The 14,987-nt window shown below is 39.5% G+C and overlaps 1 protein-coding gene across 1 annotated transcript in view; it reads left to right on the forward strand.

Annotated features, from left to right (window-relative positions):
- Positions 1-7,705: 7,705 nt before the first annotated feature.
- MAPK10 (mitogen-activated protein kinase 10) overlaps positions 7,706-14,987 on the forward strand; it is a 112,870-nt gene continuing 105,588 nt past the window's right edge. Inside the window, exon 1 of the mRNA XM_027853383.1 lies at positions 7,706-7,829. The gene's annotated coding sequence lies outside the window, so the exon portion shown is untranslated. The remainder of the gene's footprint in view (positions 7,830-14,987) is intronic.

Here is a 14,987-nt window from a genome sequence, read left to right on the forward strand (position 1 = left end):
AGGACATCACACAAGCTTATATCAAAACCCACCTCTATATCCTGGTCTTGCCTCCATTTTTCCAGTATCATACAGACCCTGGCTCTAGGTTGTGGAAGTTTGCTGAGACCTCAACAGCTAGTTTGGCCTCAGCTCTTTATGATCAAAAGCTTTCTTGGGGCTGCAACTCAGAAGCACCAAAAGTTCTGAACTTTCAGTGCCAGGCTAGAGAACTGAGAAAAAGAGGGAGTAGGAGGGGTCACCAGGACAGGACACTGTGCATATAGGGAGCTATGAAGTATTCTGCCAAGCCTGAGGTCTGACGACTCAAAAATTAGTTGGGGCAGAGACCTAGGCTGGTGAACCATGAATTGCCCAATGTGAGAAGAGGCTGAGATGCTTTGAGATCCAACGCCAAAGGAAACCACAGTCATAGGGGAGGGAGTCAGAAGTGAGCAATAAGGAAAATAAGGGGGGTGGGTAAGGAAAGACTGAAAGCACCAAAGATTTCAGGAAGAGGAAAATTCAAAGACCTTGAACATAAACAGATAAATCAACAGGAAAAATAGTATCAGCAGAAGGAAATATATCTTTCAGAACTAGTAAACAAGTTCAGGCATCTAAGAGTAAATATTGAAAAAAAAACAGCAGGGGAGCAATCCAACATGATTAGACGGCGCACCCTGTGGAATTTGAGGAGACCATGGAACTACAACATGTCTGAGTGGTGGAAAAGAAAATGAGAATTATGAGAGTATAATTAATGCCCTGTAGAGCAAAAGTATTACAATACCCTGCAATGGCAAGCCTTACCAAAGAAACAAAAGGGAGAACAATAGATTGGGAATGCAAATATCTAGAAGTCAAGGACAATTTAGAAGAAGAGAAGCAAAAAGCAATGACATTAAAAAAAATATATGCTAACTGTGTAAGCAAAACGTTTAATCTTCAAGACCAGGATGTGTAGAGACAACCTGAGAATCATAAGTATCCCAGAACAACATGGCAGGACAAAAAACTTTAACATCATAGTGAAGGAAATAATGTAAGAGACCTGCCAGAACTTCTGAATAAATACAATGAAGTTCCAATCAAAAGTCATCAGGAGAAAAACTTTCAAATTAAAAAGGACAGGACATTCAAATAATGCAAAACTATTCCTCACCCTCAAGAAAATGAGGGAATGGAATGTGTTCTTTTCATTTGTTCAGGGGAAGCATTTGGGGGTTAAGTGATTTGCCCAGGGTCACATAGCTAGTAAGTGTCTGAGGCTAGATTTGAACTCAGGTCCTCCTGACTCCAGGGCCAGTACTCTACCCACTGGTAGCTGCCCCAAATACCATGTTCTAAAGAGCAATGGTGCTCAGAGTACAGTCCAAGGTGACTTATCTTTCATATCTGAGCTTAACCCATATGGAACAAAAGATGAATATTCAATAATAAGCAAGAGTTTGAAACATTTTTAGAAAGAAAACTAGAACTGAAGAGATTATTTCCTTCTCAAACACCCCAAACAACAGAAATGCAGCAACAGTGACTAGGTGTGGCAGCTGAGGATAGCAACAGCAACAGAATGATAACTGAGAGACTAGTAAGAGACTTCTTTCTAAAATTATACAAGGAGACAAGGATGTGGTAGAAACCTGATTAAGGTAATGTGAAGAGGCAGTTAGAAGCATTACAGATAGAACCTGGCGACACCCTGCCCACAGGCAAATCAATGCTTCTTTTGTGGGACTACCTTACAACATGGGAAGGCACATAAAAGGGGGAAAGGGGAGCAGAGGCATGCAGAGGAGTGTGTGATGTGCCAGGCTTAAACCAAGAGCTAATGATAAGGGGAAGGTGATTTCTGTGGTGTCAGAAAGAGGAGGGAGTGGGGTTAGAACCCCTAGGAGGAACTGGCACTTGGAGCAGTGGGAAAGCATGCATACAGGAAAGAGATTTCTAGGCACAAGTAGACAAAAAGGTCAACAAGATAAGGTATGTATCAGTGCTGGAGGAGGATCCCTACCATTGAGGAGTGTCCTCTCTGACATCTGCAATAATTGACATTGTTCTGGGAGTGAGGCATGATGGAAAAAAGGAATCCATGGAGGGTAAGCTCTACAAGGTAGTGGTGGAAAGTGCCTAGAAGGGAGAACCTAGAAAGGATACCTTAGCAATTTTGATTGCATGAAGAATACAGAGAAAAGAGAGACCAGGGGTCATAAGAGAATGAAGGTACGGAGTAAATAGAAAGAGAAGGTGGATTTCTCACTCTTTTTATTAAGAGAGTGAGAGAAGTCCTTTTTGGAAAGGGGCACAAGAAATGAAATAAAAAAAGAAACTAATGAACAGGACTAGCTGAAGGGAGAGGAGAGGAAAGGGGAACCTGCTTGACTGAGAGGAAAAAAGAGGGGGAAGAATTATATAACCAAATAAAAGCAGGATAGAAAAAGGAACTAATAAACAAAACCCTAAAGGGAAAGAGGTGACAAACAAGAAGAAGGGATCAGGGATGAGAGGAAGAGAGCCAGTGGCAATCGGACCACCTTAAAAAATAGATTAAAGTAAAGTAACATAATACTGTGTTTACAGCAGAAGATAGGGAAAAATTATAAGTTGAATGTTGTGTTATTTCAGGATCACAGGGAGACACTGGGGAGCTGACAGCTTTTAGGACTCCCAAAGTGGTCTCATCCAGGGAAATGTCTGATCACTGCCCTTCTGGTCTGAGCTCTGCAAGTTCCTGACCTGGTTTGGGTCCGAGCAACAGTAAAATGCTGTTTATCCAACTCAGCCGCCATCAGCCAGCTGGATAGCTCTGCTGGTTCAGAGTGACAACTGCAGTGATTGCTGCTGTCTGTTTCTCTGCAGGCTTCAGGGTGGGCTAGATGCTGAAAAGGAGACTCTGATCTGCTCCTGGGGTCTGAGCCACACAGCTGCTGCTTGCTTCTGAACTTGCTCAGGACCTCTCTGGCCAGGAACATTATTCTGAGCACAGGTCCCTTGGATTTGTTATACGGAATTGGGTAGTGGGCAACAAAGGTGACCTGTTTCTGCACCCTGCATGCATTACACTGGGATAGGTCTGGGGTAGGTCCGGAATCTCCCCTTGCTCTGGAGTACCCCTCTTCCCTGAGTGTTGGAGTGCTCCACTTTCACAGTGCTCCTAATCCTAGCCCCTAGTGTTCACAGACCTCGTTATCTGTTTCCTTATGTTAATCTTGTCTGGACAAATTACTGGCTGTGACTTTTTCTGTATTTCTCCATCAGGATTTGGTTTGGTACATTTTCTAGATCTTTTTGGAGGAGGTTTTTTTTTTTTTGGTCTGGGGGAGGGGAGCTCACTGAACTGCTTTCTCTTACTCTGCCATCTTTCACATAATGGGTACTTAATAAACTTTGTAAATTGGTTGGTACTTTATGGATCTTAGGCTGCGGATTTTTTTTAAATTTTGTCTCCTGTCCAGTTCTAAGTGTCTCAACCACTATTCTTTCTATACTGTTACTATTCTCTGTGAGATCTACCTTTCCCCTCGGGTCCCTCATCTTCTCTTCCTTCATCTACTCCTTCTCAGATCCTTCTGCTCAAGTCTTCGTCCTTCACACTGTCTTCCACTCTTAGCTTTGTCCTTTTTACCTCCTTCAATTTGAAACTTTCCTCATAGGCAGTGCAGAACTAGGGCAAGAGCACTAGATTGGTAAGTAGAGGCTCTGAGTTTCAATCTCGCTTCTGTAGTGTACTGCCTATATGATCTTAGTCAAGTCACTTAGCTAGCTGTGGTAAGAACTATATCCTAACCCCTGCCCTCATTCAAGTTAGGTTAGTTTTTTTCTTAAAAGGCATGGCTGTACTCCCACCAACCTGATTGGCTCCGCAGCCTAAAGTCTCAGGCTTTTGACACTCCTTCCTGGTTGTCTGAGTACAAGATAGCCACTGATACTCGGCTGGCAGAAAATGACCAGTAATGCAGAGAAAGGAACTACTTCCCTCAGCGACTCACTGTGTTCTCATTGTGTATTGTTGAATATCCTTCTGCTGCTGTGGCTAAGTAAATATCCTGCTGTTAACTATTGAGATGCTTTAGAGCATCTCACTTGGTTACAGTGTCAAATGTGAACTGCCAGAGATTCTGAAGAGGAAGTTCCTTTGATTCATATATATTCTCTCTGTGACTCCTTTCTCCCTTGTCAGCCTTCTCCTCCCGTATCCGATCCAGACCTTTCCCCCTGATGAGTTTATTGTATTATTTATTATACCAAACTCTGTGTGTGTGTGTGTGTTCATCTAGTTCAGATAAAAATGAGCAGTTCGTGTGAATCTCACTCCCATCTTAACCCTTTCTTCCATGTTTGTATACTCTCTCATTCACCCCAAGTATGAGATCTACTAAATTCCGTCCCCTTTATTTCTTACCTAGGGTATTTTCCCTTTCCTTTTGCTTTCCTCCCATTATCGTCCAAACAGAACAAAACTATACCCAGTCCTCTGATTTGTTTCATCTAGCTCCCTCTGTGTCACTTAAAGACACTAAAGAGATATTTTTCTCTTTTCCTCCTATTATCGTTGGCTAGCCTCTTCTACTTGCCATTATACAGTGTCTCAACTCCTATATGTTCAATTCAAAGTTTCTACTTACGTCTGTTTTCTCCTTAGGAATTCTTGAAAATCCTCTGTTATTGGGTGCACTTTTCACTCAGTATTGCAGGATAACTTACTCTTGGTTTTAAGCTGTTATCTTTTATATTTTGGAATGTCATATTACATCATATTCCAAGATTTTCTCTTCTTTATATTGTTACTGCCAAGTCTTCTGAGATCCTGGCTGTGGTTCAATTTACATTTGAACTCTTTTTATTTGCATACAATATTTTATTCTAGACCTGGAATCTCTGTATTTTGGCTGTGACGTTCTTGGGAGTTTCATTTTAGAGTTTATTTCAAGAGGTGGCAAATTATGTTCATTTTCATTTTGCCTCTTGGGTTCTGGTTAATATGGGCATTTTTCATTTATGAGTTCTTGAAATATAGTATCTTGAGGCAAGGCAAGCTTCTATGACACTGCTACCAGGCTGGGTCAGGCAGGTAACTCAGCCGTTGTACTCTGCTCAGGGTGCCAGCATCTCTACTAGACAAGTTGATCTATTGACTTCAGAGGCCTGTGCTTGAAAGGGTAGCTGCAGTCTTTTCCCACTATCAGCCATTGGCTTGGTTAGGTGATACTCTGCCTTTTTAAGCTGGAGCACTACAGAAATGTTTCAACCAGGGCAGCAAACCTTAGCTTAGCTTTGGCTCTGCCTCTCTCAGCTCTGAGGTGGTTTGCAGGAGATGGGAAAGGTCTTGCTTCTCCGATTTGACAAATTTTTGTTTCCTGGCTCAAACCTCTTTCCTTCTGTAAACCATTCCAGGTTGCCTGGTTGTCTTAGAGCAATTTATTTCAGTTAATTGCTATGTCCTGAAGATACAAATAGAAAAGCTAGTCCCCGCTCTTGAGGAGCTCTCATTCTCATGGGGTGGATGACACATGTGAAAGGTTTCAGCTGCTCGTCAGGTGGAAAGCTCCCATGGTCCTTGGCGTTCAGAGGCAGAGCAGATACTAATGACGCTTTAATGTCGTTTTCACTGATAAAATATCAATTTCCGATGTTCAACCATTTGACAATGCCAAGGACTTTGGTGTCAAGAAATTTCTGAGTCTTCAGTAGCAGTGACTAGGGATAAAGATTTGAAAACAGTCTGTGACAATTGAGGTATTCAAGCTTTTTCCCATTTTTAGGGTAGAGTATGTCTATTTTGCATCTGCAGGCTTTTTCCTTTACATTTTACTATTGATTTTTTAGCCTCTGAAGACCGTCAGCTTTTGTTGAAATCTCACTGGGACACCCCTTTTTATGTTCAGTGAGTGAATAAAAATGTAAAGCCCCTGCATGCCCTGTAACTGTACAGTTACAGTTCATATCACTTAGTGTAGCATCTTATTCTAAGAAGAGACAAAACTAATGAATGGAAATTGGAAAACAAAATTTGGAGTGTCTGGTCCTGTTCAAATTATAGACAACCTTTGAATACACAGGCTTGTGGAGGAGATCTGTACAGATATTGCAAAACAAGATCATTCCATAATGATTTCAGATTGCCTGTTCTATAATGGCTTCTTAACATTTAGACTTGAATCTGGATATGTCTTATCTTCTGGAAATTTGTAATGTTTCAAACCAAATATTATTTTTCACCTTTTTCTATTTTTCCCTCTTTGGCTAGGGATAAGTCCTTTATGTGGAAATAAATACTTCTAACACAGCAATGGGGACTGTTGTTTCCCAAGGGGATCCCTCACGCAAAGTACTTGGATCTCATGCGTGTTTTTTTTCACAGAAGTTATTAATAGTCAGTTTTTTTGGAGGGGAGGCCAAGGCAGTTGGGGTTAAGTGACTTGCCCAGGGTCACACAGTTAGTAAGTATTGTGTCTGAGGCTGGATTTGAACTCAGGTGTTCCTGACTGCAGAGCCAGTACTTTATCCACTGCACCACTTAGCTGCCCCACACAGAAGTTATTTATAGCTAGAAGGAACAATTTACAATTTGAGAAAAGGACTAATGGATGTCAAGGGAGACGTTAGTGTTTGACTTCATGTCTTGAAGTGAAGCTGGCACCCCATGGTAGTTCGGTCAGATTAAAAAAAAGAGCTAGAGGTTCTATAACCTAACTAGTAACAGATAAAAGCACCTTTCTTTAACTGTTCCCCTCTTCCCCCTTATAAGTGTTCCAGGCCACTGCAATCAGTGAGTAGATCCCCTACCATGGAAAATAGAATGTTCACCACCTGATCGATACTACTCATGCAGGCACTATTATGTCCAGAGAATTTTATAACATTCAACCCTATCTAGATTTTATCAAGGTGATCTGACAACATTAGGGCCCCTACTCTCAGGGTCTACCTTTCTACTTTCTAAGTAAAGGAAACTCTCTGCCAAATTGAGGGATAATATCTTATTACTGCTCCATGTGTCATAAAAAATTCCCTCCCCCCACCCACAGGAACACTTGATGGAGATTGCTGAGGCTGTGCCACATTAGCCTGGCAGTAGAGTACACAGTGCTGGTCAAGACCCTTCACATTACTGTGTGGAAATTGCGTTAGCTCTATATTAGTTGGTATTTCTGTCTAGTGAATAATGTATTCAAGTGACAGATTCAGCAGGGAAAATCCCAAACCCAAAGGGTTTTTGGGGTTGCTGCTCTTGCAAGGGTATAATTTAATATTGTTAGTGATTAATCCTCATAAAAATGGCTCTTTCCATCATCCATACTAGCTCCGTGTAGCACTTTTATTTGGTTTGGCTTTGATATGTTTTGGCTGTAATCTTATGCCTTTATAACCTCTCATCCCATCTCACATCATGTTGGGGCCTTGAATATGTAATGATCTTGATGTGCCTTGTTCTTTGCCCTTCAGGGTAAGATTCACATATGCCTTTCAGCTCCAATTGGATGATGGTTAATCAGAGATGGCCATTTCTCCTGTTATCAGTCCTATCATTAGATGGAAGAGCAATATTTCTATTGTTATACTTCTTACCACCATGTAGCCCTGGCCATATGGAGTTTTGCAGTAACTACTTGATCTACTGATTCATCTAAAACATTTCCTGCCACTCAACCTATGTTTTCACTCTCAGTACCCTCTTGTGTTCATCTCCTGCAGTATGGTGCCAGTGGTAGATGGCTACCTGGGGAAGCTGGAGGCCAACTGGAAGAGTCTGAATGGAGTCCCCTGGCACATGATCTGTTTCTTCCCGGCTGCTTGCAAAATTTTCTCTTTGATTTGGGAGCTGTGGATCTTGGCAACCATATTTCTGGGTGAGTTAAATTTGTTGTTTCTCTCTGGTATTTTTCTATGAATTCTGTTACTCTGTACTTTGTCCTCTTGTCCTAATACTTCTGGACAATTTTATTTATGAGTTAAGAGAAAAACAAAAATATTTCAAATTGGAAGTCTATCCCCTATTGTCCCATGCCTGAAATGCTCTGCTTTCTTGCCTCTGACTTCTGGATTCCCTGGTTTCCTTCAAGACTCAACTAAAATCTCATCTCTATAGAGGGTCTTTCCCAGTCTCTTCCTTCACCACCAGCTGCTAATCTCTTCTTTATGAGATTACTTACCATTCATACTCTGTGTGTGTGGGGGGGTGGGGGGATTTGTATATTATCTCCCCCATTAGAATGTGGGAACAGGCTCCATAGTTTTTGCCTTTTTGATATCTTCTGCACTTAGCACAGTGCCCAATATGTAGTAAACTTTTAATAAATGCTTGTTAATTGAATGAATGACTACAAGTGCTAGAGAAACAAAAACTAAGATTGCAATCTGTTTCTCAGCAAATCTTATATGGGCCTTCCAGTGTTTCCTTTGCTGCCTTGCTGTATGTGTTCAGAGGTCCTCTGTAGAGTGCATGACTGAGTGACTTAAAAAAAAATCACAAATCAAAACACTATCACCCTGAGAATTGAGAAATTAATAAAGAAAAGAAATGCTAATGAAAAACAAATGCTAATTTTCTTCTGCTGCTTTCATCACCACCCCCAGATTTATAGAGAAAATTCTGTTTGAACTATTCCTTAAATATATCTAAATTGCAGATTTATAGAGAAAATTTCATTTGAACTATTCCTTAAATATATCTAGACTGCTGCAAAGCCTGTTCTGGCTGTAGGTTGATCTCTTCTGATTATTGTTTTATTTATGTGCCCCCATGGTTTCATCCTTCTCTCTGTCCAGGTATTTGAGGTCATAAAATAATGGAAATAATAGATTTTTTTAGACTAAAATGCCCAAATTTTGTGTTACATATTTCTATTAAGATTCTTTTGTTCTACTCCCCCCCCACCCTTTTTCTATACCACTTTATTTTATTAACTGTTCCTTAGCATGGAGTAAATATTTTGACATTTTCATGTATTTGTTCATTCAATAAAAAATTCAATAAATGAGGCACTTAGATGGAATGGTAGATAGTATGTGGACATGGAGTCAGGAAGACCTGAATTTGATTGCTGCCTCTCACATTTCCTAACTGTGGGACCCAGAGTAAGTCACTTATCTTCTCTCACCCTAGGTTTCATCATATGTAAAATCGAGAATAATAATAGAACCTGTGTCCCAGTGGTGTGAGGACCATTTTAAAATATAGTAAAATAGTTAAAGAATAATATAAATCTTAGCTACTAGTATTATTCACAAATGCAAGCTCCTTATTATAAGTTTATTCTTCCTATTTTAGCACAGACAGCCAAAACTGCTGGTTTGACCCTTGCCCAGGACACATGCTTGTTTCCCTCTTTTATCATCCCTCAGCTTCTGCCTTGTTTTCTCTTTAGCTCATGATCAGAACCAGGAGATCCAAGAGTGTGTCCAATAGAGTGTGAGCTCCTGGACAACAGGAACTCCTTTTATCTTTATCTTTTTATCTATAGAGAACAACACAGTTCCTGGCATGTAGAAAGTACTTGATAAATGCTTGTAGATTTATTGATTGTTTGAGAGTAGCTGAATGGTTGCCTTTATATTCAAAGAGCCTTCTATTCATGTGCCTTTGTTGCTTGTGGAAAAAATGCACATCTTGATAAGATCACAGATCTCCTGGAATATTAGAATATTGTTTGTACCTGTGGGTATATCCACCTCCTAATAATGAAGAAAAGAATTAGGTTTCAATGAGAATTAAAGTTTGGTCTGTCCCAAAACTATGTTCTTTTTTTTTTTTTCCTTTGTAAGATGTTAATGTGTTGGTTAATCAAAGCATAATAATGGAATCAGGAAAAATTAAGTTGGAGATAAGAATTCTTGACTGAGATGTCACATTGATTCCTTATCTTTCTACTTTCTAAGTCCTTTGCTAGCTCTTTGATTTTTTTCTTTTCTTTTTAATGTAATTTTAGTTTTACTTTATTTTTCCCCATCTCTTTTCAATGTGCCAATGGAGATTTAGCATCGCACACTAATTAGAAAATTGTTGAATAATTTTTTGGCCTTTTAATAAGTCATGATTTATGACAATTTAAAATGATGCAATCTTTTTGGATATGATTTGTTTATTTAATTTTTAAAGAAACAGTGATATAAAGGGAACAGAAGCATCAAGACAAAGTGCTGGAGGAAAATGCAAGGAGGGAATGCTTGATTGAGCCGGAGGGGGTGGAAGGAATGAGGGGGCTTCATTAGTACTCGAGCTATTCCCTGAAGTAGGTGTAAGATTTCAAAAGCCAGAGATCCAGCAAGTGGAGATGACCTGGATAAATGAACGGAGGTAGCAAGGTGAGATTGTATAACAGTCTAGTTTGTCTGGAACACAGAGCATGTGAATGCCTTGGAGGTTGGAATCACATTGTAGAAGACCTTAACGACCTTAACTGGTGGGCTAATTCATTTGCATTTTTTCTTAGAGATGGCACCGTATTTGGGGTTAAAGGACCTAGATTAAAATTTTGGTTCAATTATTTACTACTCGTGTGACCTAGACAAAATCAAGTCCTTTATGGGCCTCAGTTTACCCATCTCCAAGGTCCCTTCTACTTTTACTGTTATGATGCCTGGAACTGTTGAAGTTTTTAAGTTAGGAAGTAAGTGGACTATATTTACCCATTAGGAAGATGATTTTGACAGCTGTATAAAAAATAGGTTAGAAATGTGGGACTGAGACCAGAACTGATGAGGCCTCAACTGAGGTGGCAAAAGTATGAGTCAGATGTGAGAAATGTTATGGAAGTAGAAATTTATAGGGCTTGGTTATGTGAGTAGTAAGGAAGAAAGAAGAATTGAGATAAGTGTGAGGTTTTGAGCCTTGATGACGTGGATGAAAATGGTACTCCCAACAGAGGTAGATTAGTTCAGAATGATAAGGTCAAATTGATCATTAAATATTTTGTTTATGTTGAAAAGCTCTTCTGCTGGCATTTGTTAAGAATTAGAGAAATTTAGGGGAGATATTAGAGTCCATGTTTCTGTATTTTTTATGATTCTGTGAATGATTAGTTGTTTTATTTTATTACTTTCTGATATATTCGTAGTTTGTTACAAAGCGAACAGTATGCTACAATTACTTTTTTCACATAATTTTATTTTTTTTTCAATTACATGTCAAAATAAATTTCAACATTCACTTTTATAAGATTTTGAGTTCCAAATTTTTCTCCCTCCACCCACCCCATCCCGGACCCCTCCCCAAGATAGCAAGCAATCTGATACAGGTTATACAGCTGCAACTGATCTTGGGAATTTTTTGTAGCCTCCATATCCATCCTTGTCTATATAGATTTTATTAAGGGAGTTATTTCATCAATAAATCAAGGCCTTTTAGCAAGCCTGATGGATATTCAGCAGTTCACTAGTTGGTCTGAGATTTAAAAAATTATAAGACACACTTCCTGCCCTCAAAAAGCTTATAATGTATTTAGGAAAATGTTACCGACACATATGAACTGCTTAAGAAGTACTTGTCCAATTGTACAATATTAGCTTAAATGCGATTATGGTTCAGAGAAAAGAGAAAGAAAGTCTTTGTGGAGAAAGTGGTACCTGAACTGGGGCTTGAAAGATGGACTATATGAATATTGATAAACCAAGCAGAGAAGATATTCCAGGCAGGGAAAGTAGAAGGACTAAAGACTGTTATGGACATATCCAATGCTTTATTTATGGTATTGCTGCCAATGATACTTTTCAACACAGAGAGACATTTTAAACTCAGATTTTTAATATACTCAGAGCACAGGCTCAGGATTCTAAATGGCCATTGAGAAATAAATGAAGTTCTCTTTAGGCTTATGTCGTTACCAGTTACAGCAGAAAAAGAAAAAAAAAAGATGCAGCTACCCAAAGGGAAGGGTAAAGATTCACATTTCAAAGATAGCTTGTAAAATTTGTAGCAGGCAAATGGGGAAGAAGGAGGTTTACATGTCAAAGGTTTTAGACGGGGAAAATTTACGTCTGGTAAATTGATAACAGTAGTTAGTCTAGCAAATGGCTATCTTAAAACAGAGCCAGAGTTCCATTACTCCTAACCAGTTAATCATATTGAGTTAATTTTTGGAATTCTCAGCTAAATTCCATCCCATAAAGAAAGCCTCAGCCAGAGATATGATTTTCCTTACAAATGAAATGGTCATGCCAGAGCCAAGTAGGAAAGGAATTAAGAAAATTCTTATGATATCACCCTGCCCCGCCCCTTTTTGTCCATAGATTGAAATGAAATGTAAATTTGTGACCATATTCTTATACATCCTGTCAATCTCCTCTCTGGATGCCTCAATACTAGTTTTATGACAAGCATTTCCAAAGGCAGATGCAAATATTGGTCAGTATCGAGTACAATAGCAAAACAAAAGCAATATAATAGCAAGTATTGGCATTGTATCATAAGTGCCTTCGTTCAGCCTGTTCCAGCCAACCAACCCCAAATATCCATTTAAATGGCGTATTTCTTATTCTGTTATCGTGGATTTAGCCATCCCATGAAAACACCCATTTCTGGGAAACATTTTCCCTTGGAAATTCTTTGCCAAAAGTGTCTGTCTCAGGCTAATGTTCACAAAATGTCCAATTCAGTTCAAACATCCTGGTGTCCTTAGCTGGAATATCAGTTGTCAGTAGTACCTAGAATAGGCTTCATTCCCAGGGCAGTTTTGGAGAGGGGATCCTCTCAGCACATCTGCTTCCCAGGTTCCAAGTCATTTTCAAAAGTTCCCTAGTTAATGCTATTTAAACCTGCTAGTGCTGAGACTTAATATAATTGAGGAGAACCTGAAAAAATCCAGTCACGTTGACCTTTCAGCAATTAGTACATGTGATGAGAACCGGTTCAGATCTTATGGAGCTAACCTTATAAACAACAGAGCCATAGAAAGAGGATCAAATTAGGGTACTTGTACGTCGTCTGAAAGTTGAGAATTTCAGTCTTCTCACACCATGTTTTCTTTCTCCATTTGCGTGAATTCTCTATATGATATGGGTAATGCTATCCATTAGCTGGAGGAAGAATCAGACTTTGAAAAATAAGCCCCTTTTGTCACTTGATATTATCAGAGTGAGACCTCAAACAGAAAACAAAGAATCTTCCATTTAATAACAGCTCACCAAATAAGATACAAAATATTTTTAAACAAGTTGAATCTTTAGTAAATAAAAAAAGCTACTTTATTAAAACTTATCCCTTATAATTATTTATTCTCTAGTATTCATCCCAATTTGAAAACTGGCCTTCTTAATCAAGGAATTAGACCAGACTAGACTTCAGCTGTGGACTATAATTCTCTGGATTTTCCAGAAAGGAGCCTCCAAGGAGTACAGAGGACAGGCCCAAGTCATACTTTCTTAACCCCAATAGAAATGGTTCCTGTTTGCACTGGCAAGTTGAGTACACGTACTAGCCTGAAGAATCTCTGGTTTTAAGGTTTTTTTGTCTTTTCCTTGTCATAGGTGGGCAATCCTGGTTTGAAATTCCTAGTCATTGTAGAAGCCTTATGAATTCAAATTCTGAGGAGCTGCTGGGTTCTTTAATGGTGTGTGAATGGCAGTGTTAGGAACTGCCCGCATTGGAGAAGAGGACCACTGGCAGGAAGGGGAATGTAAGCCTGGGATGATTAGCCAGAATTCTTAGGAGCTGCAGCAGCTCTTGACCTCTCCAAGTATAGTGGACCAGCCAAGGGCAGTGACACTCTGACCTTAGTAGCCACCTCAGGTGGGTAGACCCAAGCCTCTCCTAAGGAGAATGGATTCAGCTCCCAGCAGGGCAGTGTCCTTGCACTCAGGCCCATGGCACCACTCTGACCTAGCGTAGCACATGAGTAGTAGGCATTGTTCGGTCCTGGCGATTGACGCTGGCAGAAAAGGCATCAGGCGTAGACACAAGTCCCTTAGATCTCTTTCCTAAAGAACTGTCCGTTCATATCCTTTGACTTTTTATCAGTTAGGCATTGGCTCTTCTGTCCATCGTTTATTACTTGAACTCACTATGTCCAGTCTCCGACCTTTTCTAGTCATAAGGTTCTCTGATTATATCTTTTACATTTCTTCTTTAGTACAATTCTTTGTTGGTAGAGTCAGTTCTGCTATAATGCATGTTTGGAAAAAGCGAATTTGTTTCAACACAATTGAAATGCTAGGGAACAATCTGAACATAATGTGAATTTCACAGATTTTTGTCCTTGGGAAACAGCTGGAAAGCTGCACCATTTCATAATAGCTCCCAAGCTGCAGTCTTTCGAACACCCACTTCCACAAGCAAACTTCAGGTCTTTCTAAAGATAAAATAATGTATTTATTGTGTGTCTTCTGGTGCAGAAGGAGGCTTGAGGGGAGAAGGAGAGCTGATTTGCACCCACATCCTTCACAGCCCCTCACCACCTTCCTCCACTGCTTCAGTGTCCCTGTTGTGGAATTGCAGTCCACCAAAGCTGCCCTCTTAACCTTTGCTGTGGACTATGCTAGTGTGGGGCTGTGGGAACTGGTACACAAGCCAACCAGCAGCCCAAGGCTGCCGCTATTTCTTAACCATTTAACATGTATAAAATTGTGCTATTGTTTTTATTAGGTTACTATTCTTTTTTTATGCGTTAACGATGAAGTTTTTGACTCTGACCCCATTTCTCCCACAAACCCTGTTGTTTTTATTGTGCAATTTTGCATAGTGTGGTGATTTTTAAGAATACATATGTCCATTATAACAGAACTGACTATAATATGCTATAGTCTGCTTACATGCACTTATGCATGGACCTGTCGTCACTCCTAGGCTCAAGGCTGTGCTTTAGACAAACTGGACAGCTAACTATCCTCAGTTCCAGTTACTGTGTTTATAGTTTAATAAATATTTATTGATTTTTGACATGATCTTATTCACTTATATTTTTTTAAAATTTTATTTAGTTTTTAATTTATGGAAAAAAACAAGCATTTCCATAACATAGTATTATAAAAAATGATTATTGCACATAAAACTGCAAATCTCTTATGTATAACTT

This window comes from Vombatus ursinus, unplaced genomic scaffold (genome assembly GCF_900497805.2).
Source record: "Vombatus ursinus unplaced genomic scaffold, bare-nosed wombat genome assembly UNPS02009975.1, whole genome shotgun sequence".
In the NCBI taxonomy this organism is placed as follows: domain Eukaryota; kingdom Metazoa; phylum Chordata; class Mammalia; order Diprotodontia; family Vombatidae; genus Vombatus; species Vombatus ursinus.